Source organism: Hordeum vulgare, chromosome 2H (assembly GCF_904849725.1).
Source record: "Hordeum vulgare subsp. vulgare chromosome 2H, MorexV3_pseudomolecules_assembly, whole genome shotgun sequence".
NCBI classification, from domain to species: domain Eukaryota; kingdom Viridiplantae; phylum Streptophyta; class Magnoliopsida; order Poales; family Poaceae; genus Hordeum; species Hordeum vulgare.
The window spans coordinates 228,986,652-228,999,634 of NC_058519.1; the positions used below are offsets into that span (position 1 = coordinate 228,986,652).

At 41.6% G+C, this 12,983-nt stretch overlaps 1 pseudogene; it reads left to right on the forward strand.

The window, feature by feature from the left end:
* Positions 1-6,521: 6,521 nt before the first annotated feature.
* Positions 6,522-8,711, forward strand: LOC123429968 (annotated as a pseudogene).
* The last annotated feature ends 4,272 nt before the right edge of the window (positions 8,712-12,983 follow it).

Below are 12,983 nucleotides of genomic sequence, written 5' to 3' on the forward strand. Positions count from 1 at the left end.
CCCAGTATTTTTTATAAATCCGGAAAAAAATCCTCGTTGATTTTTACGGCGTTTGGAGTTGCGCAGAATAGGTATCTCAACTTCGCTCCACTTTTAGGCCAGGAATCCAGCTGTCGGCATTCTCCCTCTTCATGTAATCCTTGCAAAATAAGAGAGAAAAGGCATAAGAATTGTACCGGGAAGTGGGCTTGCCGGGGCCTTGGGAATGTTCCCGGCAAGTAGGGCTTGCCGGGGCCTTGCATCTTTAGCCCTTGTACTCCATGCCCCTGGAGAGAGGGAAGGGCGTGTCCTTGGTGGGTCTTGAATTGCCTTCCTACAATTCTTCCCTATGCACTGCTATCAGCGGCGTCGCCGATGCCCGTGCACGAGTCTGGGGCACATGGGACCCCAGTCTCTAGTGCACCGACATTTTTTAATAGAAGTTATGTTGGAACACCCAAACATTATGAACAAATAAATGTGGAGCCTAATATTACTGTAGTTAAAGATCTCTTGGTTGATAATATTGATGGGCATGTTATTTACATCTATTCTGAAGGTGCTAGAATTGCAAAGCATATCGGAAATGTGCAGGACAAGCTAGATAAAAATAGACGAGTTATTAGCATGCCTCTGTTTTTGTTAAGATTGGAGATCATTGATATCATGGTTTATGTGACATTTGTGCTAGTATTAGTGCTATAACTTTTACCTTATATGAGGAAACTGTGAATGATATAGCGCCCTCTGAGATTGAAGATATTGTTGTCACTATTAAACTTGTAAACCGAGATACTATATCGGTGCTTGGGATTGTTAGATATGTTGAAGTCTTGTGTGGAAAAGTCAAATACCCCACTAACTTCCTAGTACTTGGTTCTGGACAAGATAACTTTCGTCCCATTTATTTACTAGACCTTTCTTGAATATTGTTAATGCTGATATTAATTGTGTCACATAGAAAGTTAAAGTAAGCTTTGCTAATGAGTCTCATGGATTTAATTTGTCTAAATTTGGTAGACAACCACATGAGAATGAGTTATCTAGTAAGGATGAAATTATTGGTCTTGCTGCTATTTTTGTGCCTCCTACAAATCCTTTAGAACAATATTTGTTAGACCATGAGATGATATGCATATGAATGAAAGAAATGAGATAGATGATATATTCCTTATACAAGCACCTACCCTCAAACACAACTTGCCTATTGATATCTTAGGGGATCCTCCCCCACCAAAACGAGATCTCATGTTTGAGTTAAAGACATCACATGATACTTTGGAATATGCCTAGATTGATGAAAAGAAGATATATCATGTTATTATTAGTGCTAACCTTTCAGATCATGAAGAAAATGGGTTAGTCCAAACTCTGAAGAAGAACAAGGCTGCTATTGGATATACTCTTGATGATCGTAAGGGCATAAGCCCCACTCTATGTTAGCACAAGAATAATATGGAACCGGATGGTAAACCTGTTGTTGATCATCAACGCTGCTAAAATCCTAAGATGAGGAAGTGGTAAGAACTCAAACACTGTAGCTTCTGGAGGCAGGTATAATTTATCCTATTGTTGATAGTAGATGGATAAGTCATGTTCATTGTGTTCCTAAGAAAGGAGGTATAAGTGTTGTTCCTAATGATAAAAATGAACTTATTCCACAAAGAATAGTAACTGATTATAGGATGGTAGATGATTTTAGGAAATTGATTATAGCTATTAGGACAAATCATTACCCCTTGCCTTTTATTGATAAACGTTAGAAAGGTTATCTAAGCACACACACTTTTGTTTTCTCGATGGGTATTCTGGTTTATCTCAAATGCCTATGTCAAAAGAGGACCAAGAGAAACTAATTTCACATGCCCTTTTGGAACCAATGCTTATAGACGTATGCCTTTTAGTTTATGTAATGCACCTGCTACATTTCAAAGATGCATGAATCCTACATTCTCTGACTTTTGTAAAAAGATTGTTGAGGTTTTCATGGATGATTTCTCAGTTTATGGGACTTCTTTTGATGATTGCTTGAGAAACCTTGATTGAATTTTGCAGATATGTGAAGAAACTTATCTTGTCTCGAATTGGGAGAAGGGCTAATGTATTGTGGGTGAAGGTATAGTACTCGGGCATAAGATTTCTGAACGAGGCAGTGAAGAAGACAAAGCTAAAGTTAATGTAATAGAGAGAATGCCATGCCTAAAAGATGTCAAAGGTATAAGAAGATTCCTATGTCAGGCTCATTTTTATAGGTGTTTCATTAAACATTTCTCAAAGATTTCTAGCCCACTAAGTAATCTTGTGAAAAAAGATATTCCTTTTGTTTTTTATGATGATTGTGTAGAAGCCTTTGAAATACTTAAGATAGCCTTGATTTCCACACCTATTGTCCAACCAACTAATTGGAATCAAACATTTGAAATTATGTGTGATGCTAGTGATTATGTTGTTGGTACTGTTATAGGGCAAAGAGTAGAGAAGAAATTGAATGTTATTCATTATGCAAGTAAGACCCTAAGCAATGCTCAAAGAAATTACGCTACCACTCAGAAGGAATTTTTAAAAGTCGTGTTTGCATTTGATAAGTTTAGACCTTACATTGTTTATTCCAAAGTTCTTATTCACACTGATCATGTTGTTATAAAATACCTAATGGAAAAGAAAGATGCTAAACCTAGACTTATTAGGTGGGTGCTTTTACTTCAAGAGTTAGACTTGCATGTTATTGATAGGAAGGGAGCTGAAAACCATGTAGCAGATAAATTGTCTAGGATGGAAAATGTTCTTGATGACCCATTGCCTATAGATGATAATTTTCCCGATGAGCAACTTGCTGCTACAAACACTTCGCATAGTACTCCTTGATATGCAAATTATGCTAACTATATTCTCGCTAAATACATACCACATAATTTCACCTATCAACAAAAGAAAATTTCTTTTATGATTTGCGACATTACTTTTTGGATGACCCACATCTTTGTGTGCCTAGACGTTGTGTGCCTGAGCATGAATAGGGACAGATCCTACAGAAGTGCCACTCCGAAGCTTATGGAGGACACCATGCTAGTGACAGAACGACACACAAGGTATTACTCCCTCTGTACCGTTATATAAGTCGCTGGAGCAACTGACCTTTAGCTACTCCAGCGACAGATATTACGGTACAGAGAGAGTACAATCCAATTTTATTGGCCTACTCTTTGTAAAGATGCTCGTAAGTATGTCATTTCCTGTGATGATTGTCAAAGGATTGGTAACATTCACTACTAGGAAAAGGGCTATAGATGATATAGACACTAATGGCGCACCAGACAAGTGGTGCGCCACTACTAAATAGCAGTGGCGCACCATGTGCAGGTGTGCCATTAGTGTGATGGACACTAATGGCGCACCACACACTCGGTGCGCCACTACTTTTTTTTTTTGCAAAACTACTAATGGCGCACCACCAGCTGGTGCGCCATTAGTAACCAGGGTTACTAATGGCGCATTTGTAAGTGGTGCGCCACTACTATATTTTTTTTTGCAAAATTACTAATGGCGCACCACCAGGTGGTGCGCCATTAGTAACCAGGGTTACTAATGGCGCATGTGTAGGTGGTGCGCCACTACTATAATTATTTTTTTGCAAAACTACTAATGGCGCACCACCAGGTGCTGCGCCATTAGTAATGAGGGTTACTAATGTCGCATATGTAGGTGGTGCGCCACTACTATAAATTTTTCGACATATTGAAATGATATTTCTTCTGTTCTAGTGTCCTCATGAATATTTATTTATGTTTATTATGGTATTGAATTTCTAACTCACAAAAAGTATTGAATTTGTTAATATTTTTTTAACTCATGAATATTTTTAAATTTCATGGGCACTTTTTAAATTCATGAATATATAGAATATTTTTTGCAAAAGTGTTTTTTCCTCTCAAAATCGTACAAGTGCGCCACTATTATAATTATTTTTTTGCAAAACTACTAATGGCGCACCACCAGGTGGTGCGCCATTAGTAATGAGGGTTACTAATGTCGCATATGTAGGTGGTGCGCCACTACTATAAATTTTTCGACATATTGAAATGATATTTCTTCTGTTCTAGTGTCCTCATGAATATTTATTTATGTTTATTATGGTATTGAATTTCTAACTCACAAAAAGTATTGAATTTGTTAATGTTATTTTAACTCATGAATATTTTTCAATTTCATGGGCACTTTTTAAATTCATGAATATATAGAATGTTTTTTGCAAAAGTGTTTTTTCCTCTCAAAATCATACAAGTACTCCCTCCCTTCCATAGTATAATGGGTTCACACTTTTCAAGATTGAATTCATCATAAATTTAACCGACTGCAGCGCAAACAAAAATTAAATTTAACCAACGTGACCGACTACGGCGGGAATAAAAATTATACCATTTTTGTTATCATCGTAGTCGTCATGTTGGTTAAATTTATGCTCAAACTTAAATTTCGAAATATACGGACACTAAATTATGAAATGGAGGCGGTACTTGTTATGGGGCGCAATATTTTTACAGAAATGCCTAGAAATCTGACGTAGCATGGCAAATTGAATGTTTTCATGACAATTTGTGTTGAAACTCATATGGCAAATTTAGTTGGCAATCAAAGAACAACTGGGGCGAAATTATCTTGCTCACCAACTATAAACTTGAGACCCTTGGCCAATTATTAGTTTCCATGAAAACCTTTTAGAACTAAAAACCTCACGTCCACTGAATATTCTAGCCGCATATATTTTTAAATTTTATGGGCAATTTTTAAATTCATGAATACATTGAATGTTTTTTCTTCAAAGAAAAAAAAGATTACTAATGGCGCACCGCGTGGAGATGCGCAATTGCTATAAAAAATACTAATGGCGCACCCCTGGGGATGCGCCATTGCTATCACCCTCGTACGCACACGCACGCGTAGCACCCTGTTCCCCGGGTCTCCTCTCCTCTGCACTCCACCGCCGCTGTCCCATTCGATTTCCATTCCCGTCCCTCCCTCCTCTTGCCCCTGTCAAAATCCACCTCCTGTCGCTCTCCACGCCGCCCGCTTCCTCCCCCCCCCTACAACTCCTGATCCCCACGACGCTCTCCCTGCTACTGCTCTACGAGCGCCGCCTCTCCGTCATGCTTAACCCCTATCCGTAAGCCCCCGCCCCCTTCCCCTGCCGTCCCCGGTCTGGTTCGATCGAGATCTGTGGCATTTTCTTGGCATTGCGGTTCTTACGGTATTTACGCCGGATTTCTTGCAGAGAGGAAGGATTTTCCTACCGGGATTGCGAGCCAGGTTAATTTTTTTGCACGAGTCAAAATTTTCGGGTTTTGGTACAGGGGACGGGGATGTTCATGGACTCTAATGGTTTCTTTACTGTCGGTGAAATGTTTTGGCAGGGCCATAGCGTCGAGGATAGCAAGCTAACTGCGTTTCCTCTGGTAAAAAATTTCTGTTATGTTTCTTGTGTCTTGGAGACCAATTAATTATGGATTTCGACGCAGGAAACTATGAGTTCTTTGAAGGAACCTGTTGGTGCCATATTATTGGAGGAACCGCTCAAGTTTGCCAAACATTTGATTGAGTCCACGAACCAAGGTGTGCATTTTATTTGCGGTTTTGGTAAATGTTACACTGTACTGTAAAGATTTAGGTGTTGCGAGCTCGTGTCCTTAGACGGTTTGCACATGAACTGTTTGTAGAATTGCTACCCGGGAAGAAGGCTAACAGGGTACTTTCTGAGATTACTAATTCATGAATATATTAGTTATGAACTGCAACCCGTTAAATGAATGCAAAAAAGGTAATCAACTTTACCAGAAGTGGCAAAAGGAACAAGCGAAGGTAAGCGTCGTTTGGCTCTTTTAGGTAACTCATAGGTTTTATCCCTCCCATCCTGGATATCAGTAGTACATGAATGAGTGACAAACAAATAGAGTTACTCTGTTACATGAGTATAGACAAAACAAATTTTACTATGGCTGTGAAATGATTCATAGATGTAGCAATGCTTAGGTAAGTCGTAGTAACATCCACTCCGACACTTCTTCAGTAGTTTATAAAAGACACCTCAGGGGAATACATTTCTGTCCCTAGTTGTTGGTTCTGGTGGGCTGAGCATCCAAGGTTCTGATGGGCTGAGCATGCAAGGTTCTGATGGGCTGAGCATGTAAAGCTCAGGATGTTAGTTGGCGAAACAAAATTACCCATCAGGTTATAAAGCTTTGTGTGGCACAGGGGAATGCGTTTCCCTCCTTGTTTAAAGCCATCCTACATACAGTCATTTGGTGAAGCTATCCTAGAGTCCTGCAACTGCAAGCTCCACGGCACGGGGCTGCGTCGCTGCTGCTGCTGCTGCTGCCACGGCTGCTTGCGCCTGAGCCTGCTTGCCCTTGAAGTAAACAACCACCCACACAATTGCTTGAAAGAAGGTCAGCGCAATGCCACAGCTATTGGACACCTGAATCAGAGAGAAATCTTAACCTACTGAATTTATGCGCTTGTTTGATTCAGATTAGCATGTGCCCTACTCCATGGACAAGGAGGACAACCCTGAGATTACCAGGCGGACATGGACGCCTCCAACGGGGCCTAAAGTCTCCACTATGACCACACAAGGTCGACCCCCCCCCTCAAAATATATTTTTTTATCGCTTCTCTGTTTTGCCTAAATTTCATGTTTGGTTGCGATGAGTTCTATTAATTATGTAGGTGGTCATCCTGCTGTTGCAAAGATTTTCATTTGTTTTCCTGCAGCACGGCCAGTTGCATGGTTTCACTTTTTTCTATCTACAAGCCCTGCTAGTAGTGACTTCCTTCCAGGGTTTTTATCTATGTTCCTGCCACATCAAACAAGCTTTCCTCGGTTGATGGTATACACATCAAAGTGGTGCTGTTTGCAACACCTATTTAGTTATACTGAAAAAAAGATGAATGTCTCTTCTTCTACACATATATGTGTGTGAAGGATGAATGACATTTACATGAATGAATGATTTGCACACTAGTAGTCCTTGACCTGCTTCTTGGCATCGGCAAGTAGTATGATGCTACTATCTGATCAGTTGTGTTACTGAATGATTGATCAGTTGTGTTATTGAAAGAGTTGCTACATGTCTAGTGGAGTTTATGTAGGGGATCATTTGCAGCTGAGCACCTCATGTTAAAAGGAGATGCTACAGGTGTTTTCCCTTTCTCCTGTATTTCTGGGAGTAATTGTTTGTCTTCTGGCCACTACAGTATAGGTGAAATGTCACAATATTCATTGAAGTTGATATTGTTTTGTTGTTGGGAGCACCTTAGCATGCACATTGTCTCTTGTAGATTTGCACTGTCCATCTAATACACCATCATATTTACTGTTTAGGTTATATATGGGTTTGCAAACCTGTATATTGAGATCCTTGGCTTGTGTCACGTCTATAACTGTATGTATTAGCATAGCTCGAAAATTCCATCTGTATCATGATACAGGATAAGCAGTGTCACATAGACCTCTCGTAATCTGGTTGTCTTCGAAAAGTGATGATTTAATAGATCTAAGCAGATCTCTTGTTTCTCAAATTCTATCACACGCTACTAATGCATATTTCTTTGTTTCAACACACATCGATGTGCCTCTTCCCTGGGCGCCACTCTCCCGTTGCTCCTCCGACCCAAGTGCTGACAAAATGGAGCTCGCCAAGGTATCATCCCCCACTATGCTCCCTCTCTCTCATGTTCTGCATGTCCCTGCCATCGGTTACCTGGCGGTGTTGCTTATTTTTAGTATTAAACCAAATTCTGTGTGTCTAGTATGAGATTTGAAAAGATGAGATGAGTTGTTGTCTGATTATCAGCACATTCTTTTTCTTGTGCTGTGTATAGTATGTTTTTGAATATTTTTTATGCCAGACTCCAACTTTAGCAGCAGAACTAGCAGTATGTGATGCCTGATCTGGCTTTAGTTAGTCAATTCACTGTTAACAGTAAGTATTTTTGTTATTAAGATAACCACCATGACTTGATATTTGTAATTTTATTAGCTAATCCTTTGCAATTCTTTATAGTGGCTCAAACTGTGGTAGATAGAATTTATGTTGTCAAGCTTTGCCTTGAGAGAATTTGTTTGCTAGGATGATTATGCTCATAATCCATTCACATGGTACTGTTGCAGGCACACTTCATGGACGAGGAGGACCACCCACGACGATGAACATGTGTGACCTCACCCCGAGCGTGACGAGCTCGAGAACGACAACATCGTCAACCTTGATCTCGATGACAAGGTTGATCCCTAGTTTAGTGCCCCAATCAAGATGGTCTTCCCCTATCTTTGTGATGCTGTTTTGCTGTGGCTGAAAGTCCTCCTCTACTTCCTTGGTGCAACTGATAATAATTGACAAATGTTTCTAGCTTTCACAAATGCTTCTCGCTCTGCTTCTACAGTTGAAGGCTCCTGCTTGATTGAGATTTATAGCTCTTAATAATGTTTGCTGAATCACATTGCTCCTAAGATTGATTTTATTCTCCTCTCTGTGTAGCTGCCCCTGGTTCGATTCCTCCCAAGAGCGGATCTGCGCTAAAGGACAACTTTTCTTGCTCACGCGGATAACGGCCATTGGCTGCTCCACAACAATCACAAGCACGACAGCCTTGACGAAGTTGTCCGCCGCCGACACCGAAGAGCAAGCCCGCCTTCTCCAGACTTGCATGACGGGAGGGGAGGGGGCGGCCACTTCTTCCTTCACACACCAAGCCGCCGACACCGAAGAGCAAGCCCGCCTTCTCCAGAGTTTGCAAAGGAGCTTTACGTTCAGGGCATGGTTGTTTGCAGAGAGTGGCGGTCACTACTTTGATCCTTTGACAAATAGTTCTTCATAATGTGATAGTGTATAGGCCTTCTTCCTGGGGACCTACTGCTCAACTACTGCACTCCTTGGCTGCTACCGACCAAAAATTTTACAAATCTATCTACATGTTTTGTTTCTATATATTTACAAATATCCTATCAATCCATTTTTAAAATGGATGGGCGCGGCAAATATCAGAAAAAAAATAATACCTAATATTCATACTAGTGGTGCACCACTCAGCACTTTAGTGGCGCATTGCAAAAAGCACATAGTGGCGCATCGTCAACTAGTGCGCCATTAGTAAGCCAGAGCATATGGGTAAATATGGCCCCTGGGAGGCATACTAATGGTGCACCATGAGCTATACTAATGGCGCATTGCCTGGTGCGCCATTAGTATACCATATACTAATGGCGCACCATGAGCTATACTAATGGCGCACTGCCTGGTGCGCCATTAGTATACCAGATACTAATGGCACACTGCCTGGTGCGCCAGATACTAATGGCACACAATGAGCTATACTAATGGCGCACTGCCTGGTGCGCCATTAGTATACCAAAGACTAATGGCGCACCATGAGCTATACTAATGGAGCACTGCCTGGTGCGCCATTAGTATACCAGATACTAATGGCGCACCATGAGCTATACTAATGGAGCACTGCCTGGTGCGCCATTAGTATACCAGATACTAATGGCGCACCTGTGATGCGCCATTAGTAAAGAATTCTAATGGCGTGATACTAGTGGCGCACGTGTAGTGCGCCATTAGTAGCCAAAACAGGAGCACCACTAGCATGCCTTTTCCTAGTAGTGATTGGAAGACGTCAGGAAATCCTATGAACTTTTCACTTGATATTGAACCATTTGATGTTTGGGCCTTTGATTATATGGGACCTTTTCCTTCTTCTGACGGATATACTCATATTTTGGTTGCTGTTGATTATGCCAATAAGTGCGTAGAAGCTATTCCAACTAGTAGCGTCGATCATAACACTTATATTAAAATGCTTAAAGATATTATCTTCCTAGGTTTGGAATCCCTAGATATTTAATGACTGATGGTGGTTCACATTTTATTCACGGTGCTTTCCATAAACTGCTAGCTAAATATGATGTTAACCGTAGGATAGCGTCACCTTATCATCCTCAGTCTAGTGGCCAAGTTGAATTGAGAAATCGAGAAATAAAATTAAATTTGCAATATACTTTTAATAGATCTAGAAAGAACTGGTTTAAGAAACTGGATGTTGCTTTATGGGCTCATGGAACTGCTTATAAAAAACCCATAGGAATGCCCCCCCTATAAAATGGTCTATGGAAAAGCTTGTCATTTACCTCTTGAGTAAGAACATAAAGCTAATTGGGGAATTAAAGAACTCAACCATGATTTTAAACTTGTTGGTGAAAATAGGCTATTTTATATTAGTTCATTAGACGAATGGAGGACACAAGCTTATGAAAATGCCAAGTTTTTTAAGGAAAAGGTTAAAAGATGGCATGACAAGAGAATGAAAAAATGGTAATTCAATGTAGGATACCTAACTCTTTTGTACAATTCTCATTTCAGATTGTTGCATGTAAGCTTCTCTCCAAATTGGAAGACCCTTATGTCACTGAGGAGGTGGTCTATCGCTCCGGTGCTATAAAGAGTGACAACTTCGAAGGAAAAAACCTGAGAGTGTTAAATGGGCAAAGAAATAAACACTATATCTCATGTATGCCCCTTAATGTTGAAACTAACATTATCCAAGTCATCACTCCTGGATAACACATAAGAGATACCTTCCGGAACACCCCAGAATGCTAAAAAAAGGGTACGTATGTGATGCAGTAAATAAACCGACTCTGAAAATTCCAAAAAATATTATCTGTTGGTTTTGGTATTTCATAAAAATTCCAAAAATAAAAAGGAGTCAGGGCAACCCACGAGGGGAGCACGAGCCGACAAGGCACGACAACCCCCCCCCCCCCCCCAGGCACACCCTATTGCCTCATGGGGCCCTCGTGTGACTCATGGACTTTGTTTTCTTCTTGGACACGTAGTCTAACCTAGAAAAAAAATCATTATATATACTCATGTATGTTTTGACCATCGCGTCATGAGTTTCTCTTCTGTTCTTGTTTTGAGTTATTTTTCTGACTAATTGCCAAAGGTGTGGGGTTTATGTCTTCATCCTCCTCCAACAATATTGAGGACCAAGCATGGATGTTACAAATGGAACTCGAACGATAAGGATCTATGGAAGTTATCTCGAGAGAAGAACTTGGGTACTCTATAAAAGTACATCACCCAGCCTCAAAACATGGAACGCTAGATGGCATATCCACTTCTGTGAATCCTTGCCCACGAATGGGGAGGAGTGAGGGAGTTCAGGACTAAGTGGTCCTCGGGCCTCTTAGATATATCTATGGGCTGGACTCTTGGGCCGTTCTATTATGATTATTGGTCTTTGGGTAGATAAAGTGATGTTATATTCGAGACAGACTCTTCTGAATACTTAGCGTGCACCCCATGGACACTTGATGGTCGGCAAGTTTCCTCCCTGATGTAACTGAGTTGTGTAACCCTAGCTCCCCTGGTATCCATATAAACTAGAGGGATTTAGTTCATAGGACATATTAAGCTCATTACTCCTAGGGTTTGGACAACAACGTTCGATCTCGAGGTAGATCGACTATGTACTTGATACTCCACAATCAACAAATACAAGAGCAGGACGTGGGGTTTACCTCCATCAAGAGGGCCTGAACCTGGGTAAACACCGTCTCCTTTGTCTCCTATTACCCATCGAACCAAGATCCATAGTTTGGTCCCCCTACGGGAAATCTAGCAGTTTTGACACCAACATTGGTGCTTTCATTGAGAGTCCCGTTGAAGGATCGTGAGAAGGATCAATGGCTACCTTGGTCACCAGCGAAGGAATTAACACCAGAGATATCTTTGTCCCGGGCCAACTTTCTGCGTTCGGCAATATTGTCCCGCATGTCAAAGCGACTCGTTACCATGATCAGATCGACGGCTTCGTCCCGGGCTATGGAATCAAGTCCGACAACATTGATTACGTTGCCGATGCTGAAGGCGATCTGTTCATCGTTGGGATCTCTACTTAGGCCAAGGAACTCGTAAACCCTGAAGCCTTGACTTCGGGTCCCCTCCCCGACCTCGTGTTCAGGACAGTACCTACTTCACATCCAGCCTTAAGCACAAATCTAATCTTTGTGTTCAAGAATAAGGGGTTAACCATGTCCGAGCACACTCACTGTGCTGACGCGCCGAAGATCAACTCCACCAAAGCCCCAAGGACTAGTCCAGTCAATCTCTTGCTATCAAACAAGACGCTCGTCCAGACCCAAATCATGGAAATTTCTGCTACCCAGCCCCGATCTACGAACAGTTCTGCTTCGAGCCCGGACACATGGAACTTTATTCCCCGCCAACCTTCCACTTAGTAGCCATTATTGATAACTTAACCAATATGTTGGACTTCTCTTCTAATGAGGCTGAAGAGATATTTACGGATGTCGACACCTCGGCTCCTCCCATGATGGGACGATGGAATGCCACCGTCACCTATGATGTGTACATGGTGGATACCCAGATAACCCGGTTGATCCCTCTACACCCAAACACAGGCTTGACAATTGAAAAGGACACACTTATATGGATAAGCTTGAGGACCTCGACGATTCCGAGGATAACAACTACCTCCCTCTTGGAGACAGGGATTTCATTGTCCCTGAAGACCCATTGGATTAGGAGCGATTCAAGCGACAACTATGAGCGACTGCCCGAAGCCTCAAGATTAAAAAAATCAAGGTCGAACAGGACTCCATCAACGACGGATGGACCCAAGTCCTAGCCGTCGAAGAAGGGCAAGGCAAGAAACAACAGCAACAAGACAAAAGTTACCCGCGCGACCAATTATTGCTAGAGTTCGAGAACGAAGCCTTGGAGCCCATACTCCCTAGACGCACTGAGGGTGGCCAGCCAGACCGACCCCCTCGAGGTCGTGATAGGATGACTGTAGATGTCGGAGAACAGCCTGAACACCCTTAGATACAAGGGAAGGAGCAGGTACAGCCTAGAGACCTGTCTAACCTGCGGGACAATTTTTACGGTAAAGCGGGACAAACAAGATCTATCTGTGGGTCCATA